The sequence below is a fragment of the Elephas maximus genome, chromosome 8 (genome assembly GCF_024166365.1).
Source record: "Elephas maximus indicus isolate mEleMax1 chromosome 8, mEleMax1 primary haplotype, whole genome shotgun sequence".
Classification (NCBI taxonomy): Eukaryota; Metazoa; Chordata; class Mammalia; order Proboscidea; family Elephantidae; genus Elephas; species Elephas maximus.
In genome coordinates, this window is record NC_064826.1 from 75,670,262 (window position 1) to 75,693,071 (window position 22,810).

General features: G+C 37.6%; 1 protein-coding gene across 10 annotated transcripts in view; it reads right to left on the reverse strand.

Moving 5' to 3' along the window:
• The window catches only part of DGKB (diacylglycerol kinase beta), a 795,246-nt gene extending 774,627 nt beyond the window's left edge, over nucleotides 1–20,619 (reverse strand). For 5 of the 10 annotated variants that reach the window (XM_049893507.1, XM_049893510.1, XM_049893506.1 and 2 more), the window contains exon 1: nucleotides 19,927–20,237. The gene's annotated coding sequence lies outside the window, so the exon portion shown is untranslated. Of the gene's footprint in view, nucleotides 1–19,926; nucleotides 20,238–20,456 lie in introns of those variants that run through there. The other 5 variants (XR_007518417.1, XM_049893511.1, XM_049893509.1 and 2 more) reach the window with 2 other exon arrangements.
• Nucleotides 20,620–22,810: the final 2,191 nt, after the last annotated feature.

Sequence of the window (22,810 nt, forward strand, 5' to 3'; positions counted from 1 at the left end):
TATGAGTTTAACAGACCAATAATAGAAGCTGCACTGAGTGCTAACACTGTGCCAGGGACCGTTTCAGGAGATGTCCATGGATTTAGACTTCAATACAACCGTGTAAAGGAGTTACTATTATTATTCCCACTTGAAAAAATAGAAAATGGAGACCTAGTGAGACTAATAACTCTATCAAGATCATACAACGAGTTAAGTGCTAAAGTCAGAATTTAAACTAGGCAGTTCTTAATCACTGTGACATACAATTTGGGCAGGGAAAGAAGAATCTACAGATTCTCTTTGTAGCCTGAATGTCAGGCTGAGGGTAATATACAGCTTATTGAGAAGGAAAAGGAGAGCCATTGAGTAATTTTGCTAAGGGCAACAGAAAGCAGGGTTTTGTTTAGGAAACCTGATAATGAGGGTTTAAAAAAAAAAAAAAAAAAAGATTAAGCAGGGGATAGATTGAAAATGAAGAGACCACACAGTAGGTTATTTTAAGCCTGCGCATAAACCAAAAAAACCAAACCGTTGCTGTCGAGTCTATTCTGACTCATAGCGGCCCTATAAGACAGAGTAGAACTGCCCTATAGGGTTTCCAGGGAGCAACTGGTGGATTTGAACCGCCATAGATCTTAACCACTATGACACCATGGTTAAGAGTATAGTCAAGTGAAACTGAAGATTTTCAAATTGCCCAGTAAGGGCAGTTGCTGTTGTTAGCTGCCACCAAGTAAAATTCAGCTCATAGTGACCCCATGTGACAGAGTAGAACTGCCCTATAGGGTTTTCTTGGCTGTAATCTTTGCGGAAGCCGATAGCCAGGCTTTTCTCCTACAGAGCCCCTGAGTGGGTTCAAATCACCAACCTTTTGGTTAGCAGCCCAGGGCTTAACTGTTTGCAGCACTAGGGCTGGAATGGAATGAAAAAGATATGTGTGAGAGAGAACATAGACAAGATAAATCAGGAGAAGGAACTGAAATCAAATAATATGGACTCTTGGTGTTACTAGGAAAAGGTAATGTTTCACGATGACTGAAATCTGAACATGGAAGAAAGAAAGTTTGGAGAGGTAAAGAATGAAGATGAACTCGGTTTTGATAATCTTCAGGGATCAGTGAGATGTATAGACAGATAAGTCTAGTAAGCAAATGAGGATGGCTCTAAAGTTCCTCAACATGTCTAAATTGAATGCACTAAGGCCCATAAAAAATAACAATCAGCCAACAGGATCCTCTCTAATTCTCCCTCAGCATGCCACTGTGGTTTCCTAATGCAAATACCTTCAACTCCTCATAAACTCATCCAGACTGCCACAAATTCCATCAATTTCACTTCATAGATATCATTCAAATTTATCTACTCTCTCCAGTTACGCTGTTTCTGCTATGTTTTTGTTACGAGCCATCAATTCAGTTCCTACTCATAGCAACCCTATGTGCAACAGAAGGAAACGTTACCTGGTCCTAAGCCATCATCACATCGTTATGTTTGAGCCCATTGTTGCATCGACTGTGTCAATCCATCTCGTTAAAGGTTACTACTATAAAAAACTGCTATAGTCCAGCTAAAATAACCATGCACCTTGATTACTGCAATGCTCCCCTTCCCTCCCAAATGGCTAACAAACTTCACCTGGCGATCTCCGATTGATTCTATGTAGTGCAGCTAGACTAATCTCATCAAAACACAGATTATGTTGTTAACATATCCCCACTCCCCTTAAGTCCTCAATTAATTCCACTCTCTAAAGTTAAAGGCAAAAACAGCTTTCCTTATAAGGCCCTGCACCATCTGACTCCTGTCTAATCTCATATCCCTCCCACTCCAGACGGTATGGCCTTCTTTCAGCCCTCACGTTTGCCCTGCAATAGTCTCTTTACTTGTTTTTCTACCTTTGCTTTGTTTTCCAGTAGGTACTGATTCATCCTTCAGATTTCAGTTTTGAATCACTTCTTCAAAAAACCTTCCAACCTCCCTGGACTAGGTCAAAAAATACTGTTGCACTTGGAGCATTCATTTTAGGTGCAATTTACAATTTGTTTGTAAGGTTATTTGATTTGTTTCCTTTCCACCTCAACACCACCAATTCACAATTCCGTCAGCTTCTATTGGGCTTTTGCTCCACCGCTCCACTGAAACTGTCCTTTTCAAGGTCAGCAAAGATCTATCTTTCCCAATCCTTTGCCCAAGACACAATCATCTTGCTTGTTTACTCAGTAGCAACTGGCACATTTCAATAGTACTTTCTTCTTGAAATACTAACTTGGCTTCCAGGGAAGTACATTCTCTTGGTTTTTTCCTGCCACCCCTTCTAGTCACCTTTGCAAGTTCTTCCAGCTCTCTTCCACTGCTAAATGTTAATCTACCCCACGGCTCAGCAATGGACCCTCTTCTTTCACTGCATTCAATCCCTAGGTGGTCTCTCCTGGTTCCAGGCCTATAAAAACCAAAACCAAACCAGTTGCCATCGAGTTGATTTTGACTCATGGCTTCTCCATGTGTGTCACAGTAGAACTGTCCCCCATAGGGTTTCCAATGGCTTATTTTTCTAAAGTAGATCACCAGACCTTCCTTCAAGGTGACTCTGGGTGGATTCAAACTTCCAATCTTTTGATTAGCAGCCAAGTGCATTAACTATTTGCACCACCCGGGGACTCCTTTTGTTACCATAGAATCACCATAAATATTGGTTCAAGGAATTACCAGGAATACATAGGTCTATAGATACACCTATCTGCTGACAATTTCCGCATTTTTTGTTTCTAACCTATCTGCTGACGATTTCCACATTTTTTTGTTTCTAACCACTCCTCTTAGTTTCAGCCTCATAAATATCCAATAACCTACTTAACTTCAGCACTTGGATATCTTAGAAGCATTACAAATATAATATGTCCATAGAAAGCTATAACATACTAAAAAATTTAAATCTCTAATAGCTCATTATTGAAACTAGCACTCTCTACTCATCAATTTCTATCCTCTTGCCCAGCCTTACATTCCTTCTAAAATTATATGTTTAATTGTTAATTTCTATCTCTCCACCATGAGGATGAAAGTTCCTAGATGTACCGTTTTTTCCACTGGATTCTTAATACCTAGAATAGAACCTGGCATCAAGTATATGTTCCACATATATTTGCTCAATTAAATAATTGCTAATTAACATTAATCACTGTCACTAAACCGTAAACTGACTGGGAGTGGAAACAGTTTCTGTGTTTGGTGAGCATTGTATCCCCAGTGCCTAGAAAACAGTAGTTACTAAATGCTTTTTGACTACATGAACAAATAGAAATATTAGGGCAGTGCTGGCTTACAATAACAATGGAGGTTAGAGTTGCAACAAAAAGTGAAGTTATCAAAAATGTCAAGTGCTGAAGAGACTCAAGATGGCAAGACTTGAGAGGTAAATGCATTTGATATAAGAAAATTATTAATCGATTTTAAGACCAATTAAAGTAGAGGTGCATACTGACAGCAGATTACTAATGACTTAAGGAACACAGGTACAGGGGCAGGGGCCCCAGAGGCAGACACGATGTAAAGGATATTATTTCTAACGCCTGGGTTCCTTTCACATCATGAAATTTCCTGCATCATTAAACCATCCTGCATTCTATGACCTCTCTGTCCTCACTTAAAGTTTAAATCCGAAAGGATTGGCCCTCTCCATTTTCATCTTTGTATAAAGGTGCCATTCACCTGAAAGCCATGAGGGCAGAGCATTGCTTAGAATGCAAGAGCATTTACATTTTGCTGTTTAAGAGTCGCTGTTGTAAAGTGCCCTCGTGTCAGTTCTGACATATAGCAACCCCATGTGACAGAGTAGAACTGCCTCATACTGTTTTCTAGGCAGTAATTTTCACAGATAGCCAGGTCTCTTCTCCCTTGAATGGTTGGTGAGTTTAAACTGCCAACCTTTTGATAACCAGCCAAGTGCTTAACCAGGGCTCCTTCAAGAGTTAAAGTCTGAATACAAAAGATACCCTTTATATTTGTTAATGGAATGGGAATAAGAAAATAAAGTCATTGGTAGACCTAAAGGCAAAGTGAAACTTGAATACAAGTAAAAAGACAGGCAATGTAAAACAGAATGTTTACTGATTCCTCAAATACTTCATTGGTTAGCTCCCTTCATTTTCATCTTTGTATAAAGTAAGAGCCAAACGTTTGAAAGCTGTGACGGCAGAACATGGCTCTGAAATTAATGTTTCAGAGATGGTGGTTAGTGATCCAACTCTCTTATTTAAACAATGATATTTGAAGTACAAATAAATAAGAGTAATGTTTACTGGCCTATCAGAATTTTTCTAAGTTTATTGACTTTGAAAACATTTAGGAAAACTATGTTGCCTGCATACTAGTAGGTATGACATGGATAAAGAGGAACACTACAAATTGTAGGAATTGCAGCAGCTGGGGAGTGTTAACGATCTTATGCAGGAAGTGGCACTGAATCTATGAGGCAGTCCAGTATAGACCTTTTTATATATGACTCTAAGCTGGTCATAGAGTCCCTGGGTAGTGCAAGTGATTAACACACTCGGCTGCAAACTGAAAGGTTGGAGGTCCAATCCACCCAAAGGCACCTCAGAATAAGGGCCTGGCAATTTGCTTCTGAAAAATCAGGCACTGAAAACCCTATGGAGCAAATTCTACTCTAACACACCCAAAATCCAACTCTGACACACACGGGGTTGCAATGAGTAGGAATAGACTCGACAGGAATTGGTTTGGTTTCTGGTTTGGAAATCATTCAGAACAAAGTAGTTTGTTCAGGTTCTAACATTGTCAAGAATGAGGTCTAAAATTCAGCTAAGTTTGGCCTTCATTTCAATTTACTGTTATACTAGCAAACAATTCTCGCAAAGGATAAACAAAGGATTAAAAATGCAAGTAAATGCCCGCTGAGGCTTTATTTTCTTCCTCACCAGGCAAGACCCAAGTTAGGTCCCATATATAGGGTGGAAATTTCCCAGTCACCAAAGTATAAAGAGCCTGAAATTTCTTTTAAACCCTCTGTGTGGGAAGCTGTGTCAGCACTCAAGGGCCAGACCTCTCCACTTTAGTGAAACTCTTGCAACATTACAAATACATACGCCTGTGTTCACTTACTTAGTGTTTCCTCAGACCAATCATACTTTCAGTGCAATAAGCCTGACCATGTGCCACCATAAACTCCAATCAAAAAATCATCTCTATCCCAAAGGAGATGGTTGAAAAAGATTACTCACAGTGCTCTGTCTAGGAAACGGAGAATAAGCATTCCTTGGATAATAACATGTGCCCAATATTTTGCTGACTGTATATCAGAAAGAACAAGTGTCCACTGGAATAAATTAAATATTATATACCTAAAATCTAAGATAGCCCTGGTGGCACAATGGTTAAGTGGTCAGCTGCTACCAAAAGGTCAGTGGTTCAAACCCACCAGCCACTCTATAGGACAAAAGACCTGGAAATCTACTCCTGGAAATATTTTAGCCTAAAAAAGCCTGTGGGGCAGTTCTTTTCTGTCCAATGGGGTCACTATGAGTAGGAATCAATTCTACAGTACATAACAACAACAACAATTAGCATTTTGGCCGTCTAAAGCAGAAACTGAAAAGAAAGAATCCTAAATAAAGACATGAAATTCCATTCCAAACTACACAAACAAAAACTGTGGAATTAGTAGAATTGGATATCAGACAGAGGGGACCTTCATCAGACCAAAGCAGACCCTATTTTCAACTCAGACCTATCAAGAAAATAATTTTTCCAAGCTTAAAATTAGCTTTCCAATTTATTTTCCAGTTGGGTCTGAGATAAGTATCGGCTATGAATTGAATTGTGTCCCCCCAAAACATGTGTCAACTTGGCCATGATTCCCAGTATTGTGTGGTTGTCCTCAATTTTGTGATACAATGTAATTATTCTATGCGTTGTAAATCCTAACCTCTATGATGTTAATGAGGCAGGATTAGAAGCAGTTATGTAATGTACGGGGACCCAATCTACAGGATTAGGCTGTATCTTGAGTCACTCTCTTTTGAGATATAAAAGAGAGAAGCTAGCAGAGAGGAAAGGGACCTCATTATTACCAACCAAGAAGAGACAGGGGTAGAGCACATCCTTTGGAGCTGGGGGTCCCTGTGCTAAAAAGCTTCCACACCAGGGGAAGATTGATGACAGGGACCTTTCACACAACGCACAGAGAAAGAGTTCCCCTGGAGCTGGCACCCTGAATTCAGACTTCTAGCCTCCTAAAGCATGAAAGAATAAATTTCAGTTCGTTAAAGCCATCCACTTGTGGTATTTCTGTTATAGCAGCACTAGATACCTAAGTCAATATCATATAGAAATATATAAACCTGTTTCACTGATGTCTAAAACCATTATTAAAGGTGAAATTTTGACCAATGAATTTAAAATTCACGAGTTTACTAGAATTTACCTAATTATAAAATTTAATGGACATTCCCAATCTCAAAGTCTTCTTTCTTCTAAACTTATTCCATACAGTTTTTATTTCCTTGTCAAGTTATACTTTTAAAAATTCCACAGACAAAATTAATGAAGGCATATACAATATTGTGTTCCAGGCAAAATGACCAAGTATACATTTTTTTTTATGGTCACAGATAACCAGATTTATATTGTTTAGATAAAAATACATAGAAAAGGAATATTAGAAATTCAAATGCTATCGCATTTGCATATATCACTGTATGATCGGTGACACTGCAGATAAATGAAAAATGCACACTCTCGAAGTAGACTCATGTACTCCAATGGATGCAACTATTTGAGAGCAAGATTTGCTCTAAATCATGATTCCCACCTGGAAATGGCTTTATTTCTCTCATTAGGTGATGTTTGCTTCCTTGGGAAGAATAGAGGAAGGTTAGAGCTTTGGGAAAGCAAGCACCTGAGCAAGTAACCACCCACTTCTTAATCAAATCTGGACATTATGATAAAAAGTTCCTATAAGCATTTTTTCATGTTTCTTTAGTATTTGACGAGGCTAAGAAAAAAATTTTTTTTTTTTTTTCTGTTGCCATTGCTACATCATTATTTTAAATGAGACTGAGAAAGCCAAATAGCATTGGGGAAAGTAGACCAGGTTATCTCGTATTCTTCCCACACGAGTGACCTTTTAGCCTTCTGTTTACTTTCTATGAGCTTCGAAGTTTCCACGCTTGTTCTTGTCAAATACTGAAAATAACCCTGATCCTTCCACTCCTTCTATCCAGGTTCATGATCTGAATGCCAATAATTAATTCACAGGATATGTCACAAATAAAGCAAATGCCTATACCTAACCTAAGCTGCTAAGATTAGAGAAATGAAGCTCCAATTACTACACTTGGTCAAGTTAAGAAGAATCTCATTTTCTCAAAAGAGAATAACCTAATGGATGCTTTAGAATGAGTAAATATATTTATTACTGTTAAGTACCAAGGGGGAAAATATGCTAAAGGATTCCATACTTATTCAGAATCAGTATAAACTACACTGAAAAATGAACAAAGAGACATTCAGAAACACTACATTTCAGAGAAAGAAGGAGATGGTCACTTACCTCTCTAGCAGACTACATTAAAGGATAAAAACATTGTTGACCCAGGGAGATGCTTTTATGAGACAATCCATCATCCCCAAACAAGAAAGGGGAATTATTACGGTTCACTTATTTATTCACTTTTTTTTAGGTATCTGGTCTTTGTCGGGTAGTTCTAAGCACTGGGAAAAACAGAGAACCAGAGAAACAATAAGAGTGAAAGTAAGGTGAGGAAGTGGCATTGACTGAAGGGGAGCTTGATGTAGCTTATTGTCAGTGGTTAAGAGCTTGGCTGCTAACCAACAGGTCAGCATTAGAATCTACCAGCCACTCCTTGGAAACCATAGGGGGCAGTTCTACTCTGTCCATACCTGGTCACAGTATTGACTTGATGAAAAAAATTTTTTTTTAATTGTCAAAGGAACATCGGATTGGAAGAAAAGAGAGTCGCAATAGACATTCTTGAAGGGATAAAGGTGGGACATGTTATGAAACTTTGCCTAAAAGCAAGGAATACAGAGATGGTGGGGGCGATGGGGAATAGGATTTAAACAGTTGTGATGCTAATATTTTTTAATTAAAATTTGAATTTAATTTAAATGTTTAGGTATCAATATAATAAATAAAAATTAGTGAAAAAAGAGAAGTTAAAGTTACTTAAATCTCTCTTTTCTTAAGAAAATATCATGGGCATGTGTGGTAGGGCTTTTGAGAAGGTTGCTGTGGAGATTGGAAAGGGAAACAAAACATAGACACTTAGAAGAATTACCCGGGTCATGCTGAGGTGGGAGAACACAAATTTATTATGACATCAGTTTTCATGGCTTTGTGATTTTCAATAGCACTCAATGCTCAAGTGAAAAAGTTAAGCCAGATTGCTCATTTGAGAAAGGGTGAGGATTTTGCCAGATGTAAAATGGAAGGAAAAGAGTGCAGGGAAATGAAGATTTGGGTAAGAGAATTTTTTAAGTTGTGTATTAGGTCTTACCTGGATTGGAAGCACTGGGTGGAAGGGTTTGGGGCAAAGTGAGAAAATGTTCACTTTGAGAAAACGAGGTGTGTCATTGTAGTGAAGGTTTGTGGGAGGGACAGAGAAAAATATAAGTGTTGTGTTGAATTTCTGGATTGCAAAAGTGAGCAGTTCCAGGTAACAACAAGATCCACAATGGAGTCATTAACCAATGGTTAATGTGGACTAGAGAGAAATGTCAATGCAGGTAAGGTGGTTCAGGAATTTCAATCGCAGGTATCAACTGAATTCCCAACATATACATTTTAACCAATCAAAATGAGGACAGGAAATATACATGAAAGGAAAATTCTTATCAAGATTTCTAGATCTGAAGGAGTAATAAAGAAGACAAAAAGGAGCCCTGGTAGTTAGCGTTTGGCAGCTAACCGAAAGGTTGTCAGTTCAAACCTACTCAGTGGTTCTGCAGGATAAAGACCTGGTGATCTGCTTTCATAAAGATGACATCCAAGAAAACTTTATGGGACAGTTCTACTCTGTTACATGAGATCACTATGAGCCAAAATTGACTCAAAGGCACCTAAAAAAAAAAATTCAAATAAAAAGGACTATAGGGTCGCTCTGAGTCGAAATCGACTTGATGGCAGTGGGTGTGTAGTGGTATATAGCTGATACTGAGGGGTAGATGATGTTATTACATATAAAAGGCAAAGCAAGATAAAACAATGCATCTTGGATAAACTCTATACGTTTCTGCACCAACTCTTAAGCAAGGGGAGAGAGTTATAGTAAGTTGGTATCATTCTAAATTCATGAGCATCTATTCAAATGGTCGCCCAGCATCTCCATGGTCCTCGTATATGTCTCTAGTCAATAACCCCTCTTACCTTGTCTAAGAGCTATTCAAACTTTTCCTGCCTTGTCCAAACCCTACAAAGAAAAACTCAATAGCAGAAATTTCTCACTACAAAATCTACCCACCTACTCAGATTGGTCATTTCTCTGCTTCCTTCTCTCCTTTTTCTTTATACAGGGTGTTCCTCCCTGTCAAAGTCAACCCATACCCCATGTGTCTTGTATCCTATCCAATCCCACGTTCTAAGGTATCAGTCAGGCATTCTTTTTCATTTCTATTTTTTAATCACTCCCTTTGAAATTCTCATAGATATTTAAACACATTCAAAACACTCCTATTTTAAAAAAGAAAACATTCTCTCAAACCTCTATTATTTCCCAGAAATAACTCTACTTTCCTTCAAACCTTCATGGACAAAACTTTTAAATGAATAGCTCTTTCTACATTTTCCAAGCTACTTCTCACCCCTTAACACTTCCTCATCTAGGTTTCATCCTCATCACTCCAGAAATAAAGCTTTAGCTAAGAGCATCAGTGATCTCCCTGGATTCAAATCCAATTGGGATGTAATATAACGCTTTTTCAAACTCAGCAACATTCGGCACTGATGGTTACTTTGTCCTTCCCATAGACTGTTTTTCCCTGGCCCTTGGAATGCCACATATTTCTGTTGTTGGTGTTTTTCTTCCCATACGACAATTCATTTTCATTCTTGGTGATCTAATCTACTCCAGAATACTCTAAAAATATTAGAATTAGTCAGATTTTTTCTTAGAATTATCTTCTTTCTTGCTCTATATTCTTTTCCCAGAGATTCTTATCTACCCCCAAACACTTCACGTAGCACTGATACCAGAAAATTTATATATCTTTTTCCCAGTTTACTGCTCTTATCTCTTTACTCATATACTCAATTTTTCACTCAAGAGTTATGTTCAGGTGAATGAAAGGAGTACTGGTTTTCACATGAAGGTAATACAAAAACGATCTCTAGATATACCTTTGTAAATGCTTTTATTGTCCTTTTTTGTTTGCTTGTTTTTTGAGTAAATTGCTATTCTTCCCTAAAGACCCAATTCAAGTTCTAAATTATATGTGATTAATTCCTTAGTCTCTTGCTCCCCTCATCTTTTATAGCAACATGTACCAGCCACTATCACTGCCCATAGGCCTTGAAATTATAATTTCTGATTCTATGCATCTTCCTTCCACACCCAACTCAGAAGCTCCTCAATGTCAGGCACAGGTTCTGTTCATTTTCTTCCCAGCACCTACTACAGCGTCTGATGGTAACTGCTCAAATTTTTTAAATTAATAATTAAATGCCAATAGGCCAGCACTTCCTAAGCTGTCTTTTGAAGAGATATTAATAGATGCTTCCAGAGAGAGAGATTCTGTGGCTCAAGTCAGAGAAGTTTGTACTACATCCCAATTCAAGAGATACCAACACACGTTGCACCTAAAGGACTTTTTTATAAACTTTCCTAGACTAAAAAGGAAAACAATTTAACTTTGTTTAATGTTTAAATAAGGAAAGGTTTACTTCTCTTCCTTCTTTTGGTATTTTTTAACATGGTAACATGTTTTTTCCTTATCTCTTAACAGCTTGGACTTTAACTCATTAGCAGCAGCAAAACAAATGTTAAGTTATGGCAGATTCTCCTTTATCTAAGATATTCACAGAAGGTAAGATGCAGTTGCTAACTCCTTCTGTTTAACTTTGATGCTTCTTAGTGCTTCTTAAAGTGCTTCTTAGTGGAGGGAAATTTTGATCACCAGAGAACAACCATACTATTAACCTATACACGAAATCTAAAGATTTTTATTTTCTTTTTTTAACAAATTACTAATTTCAAGAATTCAATTACATTGCATACCATAAATAGGAATGTTATTACCTCCACACTGAAGATACTGTTTTCTTTTTCTTTTTTTTTTTGGTGCTCTTATAAAGATAATACAGTTACCAAGCACCTAATGTACCACTAAGCAGTTATTCAGGTAGTTCGGACGATAAATATGAGTCGGAATCGACTCGATGGCGCTGGGTGGGTGGTGTGTGTGGTGGACGATAAAAGCATTGATAGCTCCAAAACAAAAATTTCCACGTGAAGCTCAAAATATCTTAGTACTTAGCTTTCAGAATATGCTGTATAGTAGTTTGGATAGAATAAATTTAAAATCATGGAACCAAACAAAACAATGGGTCTCCACTGAATTGCTTTCATGCTATGCTTTCTTCAACATGTGACAGGGAAGGGAACTTTATCTGCCAAAAAGAAAGTTCTGACATATGCTGTGGCAAACAACATTATGTAACAATAGAGCACCCATCCTAGTAATCAGAACTCTTATTAAGAACAACAGGACAGCTAAGTGACTCATAAGCTTGTGTGTTCTTTCTCGATTCTAATAATTGGGGATAAGTGCAGGGAAGTTACAAGTTGTTTATGTGCAGCCCAAAATGACAGGCAGGAGAAGTTAGTAAGCAACATTAAGTGCTTGCATTTTTCTCATCTTCAATAGCTTCCTCAAGCTGAATAACCTTATAATATAAAAGTAAAGGTAAAGGCAAAGTGGGAGCAATGTTTTTGACTGAATGAAAATGTTTCGCTCAACAATTCTAAAATTCTAATTCACCATAAGTTCATCTGTCTTGGTCCTATGGATTACTTCGGGTGTATGTGCCTCTTATAGTCACTGTCAACAGGACAGACCTGCTCTATTGTGAAGACAGTAAGAAACAATTCTGCCATGGTCAGGTATTTGAAAATAGTGTGTGGGGTGGGGGAATAGATTCCTATGAGTCTTAAAACTAGCTTATTCCCAAGTAAATAGCATCTCCTGTTCTCCTCTATCTCAACTCTTTGGTTCTTTCGTTTTAGCACTTCTACAACAAAAATAACAGTAAAGCATGTACTTGTTTCCTTAAGTGTGTTTGTTTCTGTCTTGCTTCTTTCACTAAGTGTAACTTGCTAGTGTAGGAACTTGTCTGTTATTGTTATTCTTCCTTCCCAGAGCCTGGCACAGTGCCTGATATACAGTAGCCCATCAATGACTGAAGGATGAAATAGGGTCATGGTGTTAGTAGTTCTGTATCTAAAAGTGATAGTTTTAATATCTACATCTACTTATATGAACCTTAAACTTCCCGGAAGTAGTTGAGTGCTCTTTACGACCTCCAAAATATACCCCAAGGAAGGCATGGCAAGGGAGAACTCCTTAGTCCTTATTTCTTTTTATTAAGGAATAAGCAAAGTGATTCCTTGGTCAGAAGCCCAAGCAGAAACACTTCCTTACATCTACTGCCTCAGCAAAACAAGTTGCTGAATAAACTACAAACTCATCTTTTCTGCTTAAAATTCTGTTTTCAGGTCAAGGATGCTGTAATATTTTTCCACAGTGCCTCTATTTCTTCCCTCTTTCAAGTTCGTATAATTCATAGGGATTTGATCTAGGTAGTAATAGTTTTCCTCACATAAGAGGTCATGTCCTCCCAGTATGCTGCAATACAGATAGTAGAGTAGTCAATATCGAGTAAAACAGAATATAACTTTTTATATTAAATGGATGATAGCTATGACCATGTTTTAAGAAATCAGAGAAGTAAAAATGAAAGTCTCTTCATGGCGTTAGGTAAGGGGAAGTGAATTAAAATGTCTGAGGGTTGATCCTATGTCAGCCACGCTCTGGCATGGTTTACATGTGTTATCTAACTAACCTATGTTAACAGTTACTCCATTTTATAAATAAAAATGAAAATAATAAAGAAGACCTTAAAAAGTGTTAATATTAACATTTAATAGATTTTATGAGCTTCATTAAATATTTTTAATAATACAACATTAAAATAAGGATTTTTGCATTTAGATTTTATTTAAGACATTTTCTTTGATATCTATCTTCTGCTGTTTATCTGAGACATTTTGAGTAAATAAGAAACACTAACATTTTTGAGTTTATTTTGTGCATTCAGTTCTAAGTTCCATTGTACATAACTAAATTATGTAATTCTATGAAGTAGACTCATATTCCATTGCTTTTATTATTCCTGTTTTATATTAAGAAAGCTAAAGCATAGAATTTAAGTTACTTGCTCAAAGTCACCCAGCTAGTAAGGATTTGAGCCCAGGTAGTTTGCATGAGATTAAATTCTTAACCCTATACTACAGTGCCCAGGAAGCGAATGATGAAATTCAAATAAGCATCTTTGCATATTGAGAATTTATACATGGAGTCTGCTTCTCCACACCCTCAGTCACCACTTATCTCGTGAAGAATCAAAATATGATTATCACCTGGGATTCTTTAAAGGAAAAAAGTACATTAAAAAGGAAGGCCCTGCTGCCTCCCTGGGCTGGAGCAACTTCCTCCTGAGATTACTGCTAATGGAGCTCCAAGGAAACTTTAAATAGCTACCACACTTCTCACCCTATCTATCCCCTGCTTATACTTGCTTATTTAATAACTGATCCATGGGGATTAGATAGAGAATAAAATAGATTAATTTGAGCTAAGATGATAAATTAAAAAAAAAAATATTGTAATTACAAAGCCATATGTGCTATCCAGTACATATTACAATATTACATAATGAAATAAATTCATGAAATCAGCAAAGAGTAGAATCCAAATTATCACATAAACTGAAAAAGCTTCTTTGAGAGAGGGGGGTATTAAGGATTGATTTTTCCAACATTATCAATTACCTCATTTTTCTCTAGTGGTATTCAAGTATCAAATGTCTGCTCACAGATATGACTCACTACTCATCAATTATGACAGAATCAAAATCTTCCAAGGTTTTTTTTTTTTTTCCCCCTCAAAGGAGACAAGAGTTTGAGAAATAATAAAATGCACAATTTTACAACTTAATTCTATTGTCCCACAAGAACAAAAAAATCTTTGGTTAACCACTTAATCTAAAATTTGGTTTTTATTTTCCCTCCTAAAGATACATTAGTAACTTGAAACTGGAAATTAGGTATCATTAAAATTTTTAATCTTGTTGATCTGGAAATAAATATATCCATCATATTCCAAAAAATTAGTTCCCTGTAAAGTCCCTGAGTGGAGCAAATGGTTGACCTTTGGCTACTAACAGAAAGGTTGGCAGTTGGAATCCACTCAGCAGCACAGTGGAAGATAGGCCCGGTGATTTACTTACATAAGATTACAGCCATTGAAAACCCTGTGGAGTACACTTCTACTCCAATGCACATGGGTCAGTCACCATGAGTGGGAACTGGCTCTACGGCAACAGGTTTTGTTAATATTTTAAAAATGTAACACTACAAAGAGAGTAGTAAATGTATTTTGAATAATTTTATTCTATCACGAATTCTACTTATTAAAAGATATTCTCTGGTTCAATCCTTATAACTCGCATTTGAAAGACCATTCTCTGGTGAAGTGGTAAAGGCTACATATTATAGCATTGAGGCTACCTATCTCTTCAGGGGGCTGAATTAAAGCCTTGAATTCAGTCCATTAAAACTAGTGTTGATTGAGCTTCCAACATCATATTAGATGCTATGCTGAACACTAAAGTCCAATGACAAACAAGGCTTGATCTCTGTCCTCAATATAAAAAACATAATTTCAACTCTCCATGACATATTCAATACTAAGGACAAGCCCAAGTTTCAGTGCAACTACAAAGGACAGTGGTCAGGATCTAAATACCAAAAAAAAAAAAAAAAAATAGGATCCTCAAAATACATAATGCCAGAGTAAAAGCTTAAGGGATAAAGACTAATAATCAGGTGAAAAACATTAGAGTGGAGTGAGGACAGAGGAATTTGGGTGTCAGGAAAAATATTACAGATAGGCAGGTGTTAGAAGAGACAAAAAAAACAAACAAAACCAAACCCGTTGCCGTCGAGTCAATTCCGACTCATAGCAACTCTATAGGACAGTAAAACTACCCCACAGAGTTTCCAAAGAGCACCTGGTGGATTCAAACTGCTGACCTTTTGGTTAGCAAGTGTAGCTCTTAACCACTATGCCACCAGGCTTTCTAAGAAGAGACAAATGAGGTGTGAAATAGCATGAAATGTTGAGTCAGAAGCCATTGGTAGTTAATAGTGATCTTAGCATCCTTTGGTTAAAAGCACAGGCTCTGGAGCCAGCTTGTGTGAGTTTAAACCCTAGTTCTACTCCTACTAGTTTGTAAGTGTGGGCAAGTCACTTAGCCCTTTCTGCCTCAGTTTACTCTTTTCTAAATTGGATAAGGATAATAGTATGGCTGATAAGGGTATTGTCAATATTAAATGTGCTAATTTAGGCAAAATGCTTCTTACAGCAATTGGCATGTAGTAAGCACTCAATAAAAGTTTCTGCCAACACTTTTGAGTTGCAAGATGAAAAGAGCCAATGGTCAGGAGAACCAGTTTTGTATTTTGAGCACCACATTTAACAATCAACCCTCTAATCTAATGCTATTCTTAACCCTAACCACCAGTGTCACAAATAGCCAACAATGTGAATGGATTTACAAAGCTTCATCACCATATAGCTATCTGACAATAGCTCGGTAGCATCAACTTTGCTTATGGAGTATATTTATTTATTCTCTGATTTGGAAGTAACAGCTTTTGTGTTCCTTGGAGTTGTAGAGATTGGCATATTTCCAATAAAAAATAACTAAGTCAAGAACAGTGAGTTTCAAATTTACAATGCAATACAGATTTCTTGTTAACAGGCAAATTCTTCATTTCAAATTGTTGACTCAGATAATACTTTTTAAAAATTCAGCTGTTTAAATATAGCATGCTGAGAAAGACCAATCCAAAAATATTGTTTGGCTCTACGCCCATAACATTTTCATTTTATTCTCTTAATGTCTGTCTTCTGTGTTAAGAAGACAAGTGACAGTAATCATGTTAGCCTCCATAGCAAGTCAAATTGTACCTACATGAACCATTTTGTTTTCATCTTTACTAGTTAAGGATGGCCTTTAACTTCCTGGCAAATTTTCCAAAAATGATTATGCAAGAACTAGTGACATTTCCTTGCACTGTTGCACCACTTCACTCATCCTCTGGCCTTTCTATCCCATTTTCCTTTGAATCTTTTTTTTTTTTTGTCTTTAAAAAAAATGTAGGTAAAGAAGATTATCTAACAACAAGCATAATTTATTTTTTACAATCAGACCATACCTCTAGTAAAGAGATGTTTTGAGTCTGTGCTTTATCTGTGAGTTTAAAAATCTCTACCCAACACATATCCCAAAAAGTTAGTTTTTTACAAAGTCCCTTGGAACACAGAATCTGGACAAATTCTTATCCCAATCTCTTTTGGAGCCATGGCTTTTGGAGCCTCCAACTCCTCTCCTCTGGTTTAATTTTATCATCTTACCTTCTGGCAAAGGATTCCCAGTTTCATTCCAATTCTTTGTGGAGCCAGAGAAGAACACTGATATTAGAATCACTAGTATGCCAAGTATGGATCTGAGGTCAGTTTAGGTTCCTCAGGTAGGTACAATCTTGAATATCAACAGAGCAGGAAGCTCTCTCTTGGCTGGTATGATTTCTCAAGCATACCCCATCTACTCCATCCACAAAACAATAAGCTCACCCCATCTGATCCACAGTGAGTACCATTTTAATAAAACGAAGTGGTCAAGTGATTAAGAGAGTTAGTCACACCTAAGAGCTAATCCTTAACATTTACTAAACATGTTGCTTTAATAAATTTACTTATTCTTTCTGGGCCTGAGTTTCTTGTAAATGGGAGATAAAACTATCTCCCTCCGGTAGATGTTACGCCATAAACGAGAAGACACATTCAAAGTGCTTGACCCAGTGCCTGCCATTACTACACTTACAATAACTGGCAACTACTCGTTCACTATGTGGTAAGTAAATCATACATGCAAACAGTCCTGGGAGCTGTCAATGAGTTGAACATTCTTTGTAGTCAACATCGAAGAGTGAACAAGTACATGGGACTCTTACCTGATGTCAGATTCTGTGCTGGTACTTTACAAGAGAGAAAACGACACATATGGGAGCATAATAGGGAGAGGTTTCTTCCAATTAAAAATTTTTACCTGTAGCTTGCTTGGGAAGATGCTGCTAGGCTAGAGGTATTACTCATAAAAATACTACAACAGTACTATGTATATATAAATAATGTTCTGGTACTGAGGCCAGCCAGGAGAAGAAGCATCCAGGAAAATAAATTCTTAAAATGTCATTTCAAGCCGATGTATCACATCATAGTCATTATTAGTGGGGCAGAATTAGATTGGGGGACAATCAGCCATCTCTTTGTCTGGTTTGTCTGGTTACAACCCTTCCTTCTTTCAATACCGGGCAAGGAAAAGCATGAGTCATAGTATACTTGCTTAGTTTACTGTTCCAGAATATTTTACCAAAGGCTTTAACCTTAAAATCATTGTTTTATTTCAAAAGTGGTTTTGACAATCATCTTCCCAGGCGTGACGTGAGGCTTGTTTACCAGTAGGACAACCCAAATATGAAGCACAAGTATTGCCACAACTCTACCTACCTAAGTTTGTATCTTCAAAGAAATTTTGACTTCTCCACATCGGTACTAATCAGTCTGATTTCCGTTCTCTTTAGCTAAGTACCTAAGGTTCAGGTATTAGAGTATCAGGAGACTACATAAAAACTCATGCCAACCATATTCTTACAGGTGTTTCCTTTTCTTCTTTATTGCTGTCTAAAATTTTGAACCACTTTTACATACATAATATTACAAAAATATTTCTTCTGGATTATGTTTTACTCAGTGATTCACAAAGTCACATGTAGATGTTATACACAGAGAAATTATGTGTGTGCCGAATGGGCTGCCTATAACAACTTGGGTACTCTGACAATGCCGAACTATTAACTCAGCCTTTACATCTGGACAGCCCCAAAATGAGCAGCAAATTAGGCAAATTAATTCAAGGTACATTCTAGGCATACTTTATTTTTAATATGAAAATGAAGTTTAGGTGGATTAGTAAAAGAAAAACACAGTTTAAAACTGAAATAACGGAAAAGAAAGTGGTCTTCAGTTTCCTCTTTTTTCATGAAGGAAGATTTCAGAATTACTTTGCTTTTGTGGTAGTTATTTCCTAAATTTTGATTCCTCCTTATCCTATAGGGAGGAGCCCTGGTGGCATAGTAGTTGAAGCACCAGGCTGATGTCCAGCCTGGTTCCACCCCACCAACCTCACCATGGGAGAAAGATGTGGCAATCTGTTTCCCTAAAGATTTACAGCCTTGTAAACTTTTTTTTTTTTTTTAACTCAATAGGGCAGTTCTACTCTGTCCTCCAGGGCCACTATGATTCGGAATTGACTTGATGGCATTGGTTTTTTGTTCGGTTTCCTTTTTTTATCCTATAACATTTATGGTTAATGGAAGTGTCCAACTTAAATTCCTGGATTCTGCTTTTGGTGACCTCTGTTTTTTCATTAATCTTTCTTTAAGGAAAATATAGTAACACTGTAATTTCTCCAGTGATTCTGCAACTAAGTCTAACATTTTTATGTAACCTATTTTTTTTTTTTTAATTCTTTCTACTTGAGGGGTTCCTTTTATTTTTCCTTCCCCTCCCCTTTAAAAATACACGGTCAGTAGAAAAGAGAATCTAGTTAAATACCCCAACATTTTTAGATTAATTCTTTCTGGTTTCCATTCTAGAAAAGACCTTTCATGTTTTGCCTGCATTCCCATTTATTTGGTCATTTGCTTTACAATGGGCTGACCCTTGCTGTCCTCTTTTTACCCCCTTTTGAAAGAGTTGGTTATCTGCAATCTGAGCAACCAGTTGAAGTAGTTTTTAAAAAGTTTTTAAGCCTTATTTTTCTGCCAGTAAACACAAAGCCACTTGGTTTCTAAGTATAAAGTCATCTATGTAAAAATCACTGCTCTGAAATCACAAGAAAGAGACTATTAATCAAAAAAAAAAAAAGTTATTTTAGTAGTAAACTGAGGGAACCCTCCATGTCCCACCCACTAAAGAGTATTTGAATGTTTATCATATCATCAGTGTCACCTAGGCTGTTGCCTAGCAGTTATCCAGGGAGCTACTTCACATCTTATTTTCATTGAATATGGTAAATCAAAGAAGTGTTTTGTTTGTTTGCTTGTTTGTTTTACAGATTAGGAATAAATCTGGAATGAAACTTGTAACAATTAACTGGGAGACTTTGAAAGTCTTAGCCAGCCTCTTTACGCATTTTCTTTGAAAAAACAATTAGAAAACAAGCTGCCATCTCACCAGTAACTTTCAGGAGACCATTCCTGCAATGAAATCTAGAACCTATTTACCAGGTTTGTTTCAGAAAATCACAATGGACAGGGCGCTTTCTGCTTCCCTAACTAACAGGAGGTATCCGTGCGAATAACTAAGAGTAACCCGACTAGAGCACAACTACGACAGGAGTCAGGGAGACAGCCCGATTTAACATCTCATGGAGAATTCAAAGGTTCACTCCTGAAAGCTAGGCTTTCCTAACTTTCCTCGCCATTTCTTCTCAGCGTCCCTTCCCCCACACCACATACCCAGAAGCCACTCAAATTGCTCTCCGGGTCGAGTTTAACTTACTGCAGTGTGATGCAGGTGAAGGCTGGGTGCATCTCTGAAGCGAGAGCAACTGCTTTTCCGGAGAGGCACTGGGACCAGCCAGCTCAGGATCCCTTCCAATTCACACGCTCTCCGCTCAGTAAGGCTGGCTCGCAGCTCGGCTTCCCCCGAGGAGTGGAGCTTCAAGAACTCTGCTCACAGCATCTCCTCCTCCCTACTTCCACCCCCTTCCAGAACACACGGCCCATCCTAAATAGTGTCTGAGAGATGGAAATCTACTTCCAGTGAACAACACAGGCAGCCTGCAGTCCGCCAGACCCTGATAATTTGCAACTCAAAAACCACGGAGGCTGAAGGACGGGGGTTTCCGGAGGCTGAAAGTCATCTTTGGCACCCCCCTTCCCCACCTCTTACTCCTCCCACATCACCGCCCCTCACCCTTCAACCGCGGCCACCTCCAGTTTCTCACTGAAGCTAGGTATCACAAATGATTGTTTTTCTCAATACCAATAAGCATCAAAAGGAAACTGAATTTGTCAGAGATTAAATACCTGTTGTCCATGACATCAGTCACTGTCACCTCTCTTAATCCTTGGTTTGTATGAAGATGCGTTGATATTTGAAGTGTGTGAGTGTGTGTGGTGAGGGGGAGGCAATTTGCAAGGCTGCAAGCAACAGCCCTGCCTATCTCTGGCTGCAGCTTCTACAGCTGCTATTGCTACTACTGCTGTTGGAGCTCAGGGAAAAATGAGACAGAGAGACAGTGCTTTACAGCTATTTAACTGCTGGTCCAGTTATAAGACAGGGGAGGAGACTGTGCAGGTAGGGGTGACTGTTCTTGAGACATAAAGCTTGAATGGTTGTGATTACTACCACGCAGGATGTATTTCCCCTCTAACCGGAAACCTGGTATCTATCTTCCCCTCTCTCTTCTACTAACTTTAGTCTTTGATGGGTTATTGTTTAGCCACCACCTGCGTAACCCACTTCTAGCAATTGTCACAGTTGCACACTCTATTGCTATACTCCAAGCTGGTAACCTGGGAGTCAGGTGGCTGGAGGATGGAAGAGGATAATGTAGGAAGGGAAGGGGGAAAGCAGTTGAATCTAAAAATGTGTGACCAAAGATTTACAAATGAGCCAAGGCACAGCTGAAAATGATCTTTTTGAGCCATGTGTGTAAAGTAATTCACTGGGTAATAAAAAAATGTAAGCTGGTCAATAATGGTGTCTATTTGATACAAAGTATGCTGAACCAGATAGTTATTAGAGAGTCTGTTTACCAGTTTAGATGCAGGGTATCTTGATATACACGTCCCTTGGTGGCTCTCAGCTTCCCCACACACCCACTGTGATTTCAATGCATTAACATCTCTGACAGCTAACAACTCTGGTAAAACCTACTGGTTTCTGATGTCTATGGACTCTCCCTCTCTCTGCTTATTGGTTGCTCATTCTCTGCCCTCATTTTTCTCCAGTATATTCTCATATAAGGAAATTTTCAACAGAACCAAGAAGTTACAGAGGTTCTCAAAGCCCCAAAAGACTGTAGTGATACTGCTTCTTAATAATTTAATTTTCTTCAGCAATAGTTTGTCATCACGTTCTTGTTCTGAAAGAGATTGGATAGTAATGAACAACCCCTCCTAATTCTCTCTCTCTCTCTCACACACACACACACACACATACACAATTTCATTGAATAGTACTATTAATCCACTTTCTGCTTTAAGTTGGCTGAGCTAAAATTAAACTTAGTTCATTTTAATTTTATTTAGAAAACACACCTATAATCATATCTGTCTTGCTCTGAGTGCTTTTCATATTGGCCATATATTTTCCCAGTTGTTAGGGCTTTCAAATAAGGATTAAAGTGGGCAAATGAGAAAGCAAAAAGAAGATAAAAAAAAAAAAAAAAAAGAAGATACCCCCTGGAAATTTAATAAAGGGCCCAGAAGGAGGAAAGGAACCCAAAAGGATTAAATAATACATCTTTTCCTGATCTATTTATATTAGAAAATCACCACTTTTACCTAAACAAAGGCTAATGTGCAAAAAAAAAAAATTTTTTTAAAGCATTTAACAAGTATCCAGTAAATGTCAATTTACCAAAACCAACCTAACTACAATTGTAACAGAAAATATCATAGGTTAAAAGTGTGTTAAAAACAAACATACAGTATGCTAAATGAAAAGAATATCCAGAATTTTTTAAATGTCAAAATCTGAATAAAGCATCATATGAAATGACCATATATTTTATAACACTAATATTATTTTCATTTGGTTATCTTAAAATGCTATTATATAAAATACTTGGGGCAAAGGTGGTTCACTGGTAAAACTCTCACCTTCCCTGCAGGGCACCCAGCTTCAATTCCCAGCCAATACACGTCACGTGCAGCCACCGCCTATCAGTCTGTTGCAATGATGCTGAACATGTTTCAGAGGAGCTTCCAGACTAAGATGGACTAGGAAGAATATCTGGCAATACACTTCCAAAAATCAATCAGTGATGATGGGAAAGGCAATATCAAATAAGGACGAAGTCATCACAACTTGACCAAGGTAAATGATGACACTAAGATGTACACGAGAAGAAGGAATGGTTTTGCAAATGCTATAACATCTTTGCAAAAACAGTAATAACAACTAAAAAATACATGTGTGGTTACACAGATAGAAACGTATGCATATGTATGTATAGGAAGGCACATATGAATATGGAGATGTGCATGAATAGGTGTGTCTGTACACATATGTATATACATGATTATGTATGCTGCATATATATTTATATATAAAGTACAGCACATAGGGGCACAGTTACAAATACTTCCTAGACACCTCGTGGGATTGGTTTACTGGGTTTGAGGACTCAGGACCCTAGTCTTGGGGGGCAACT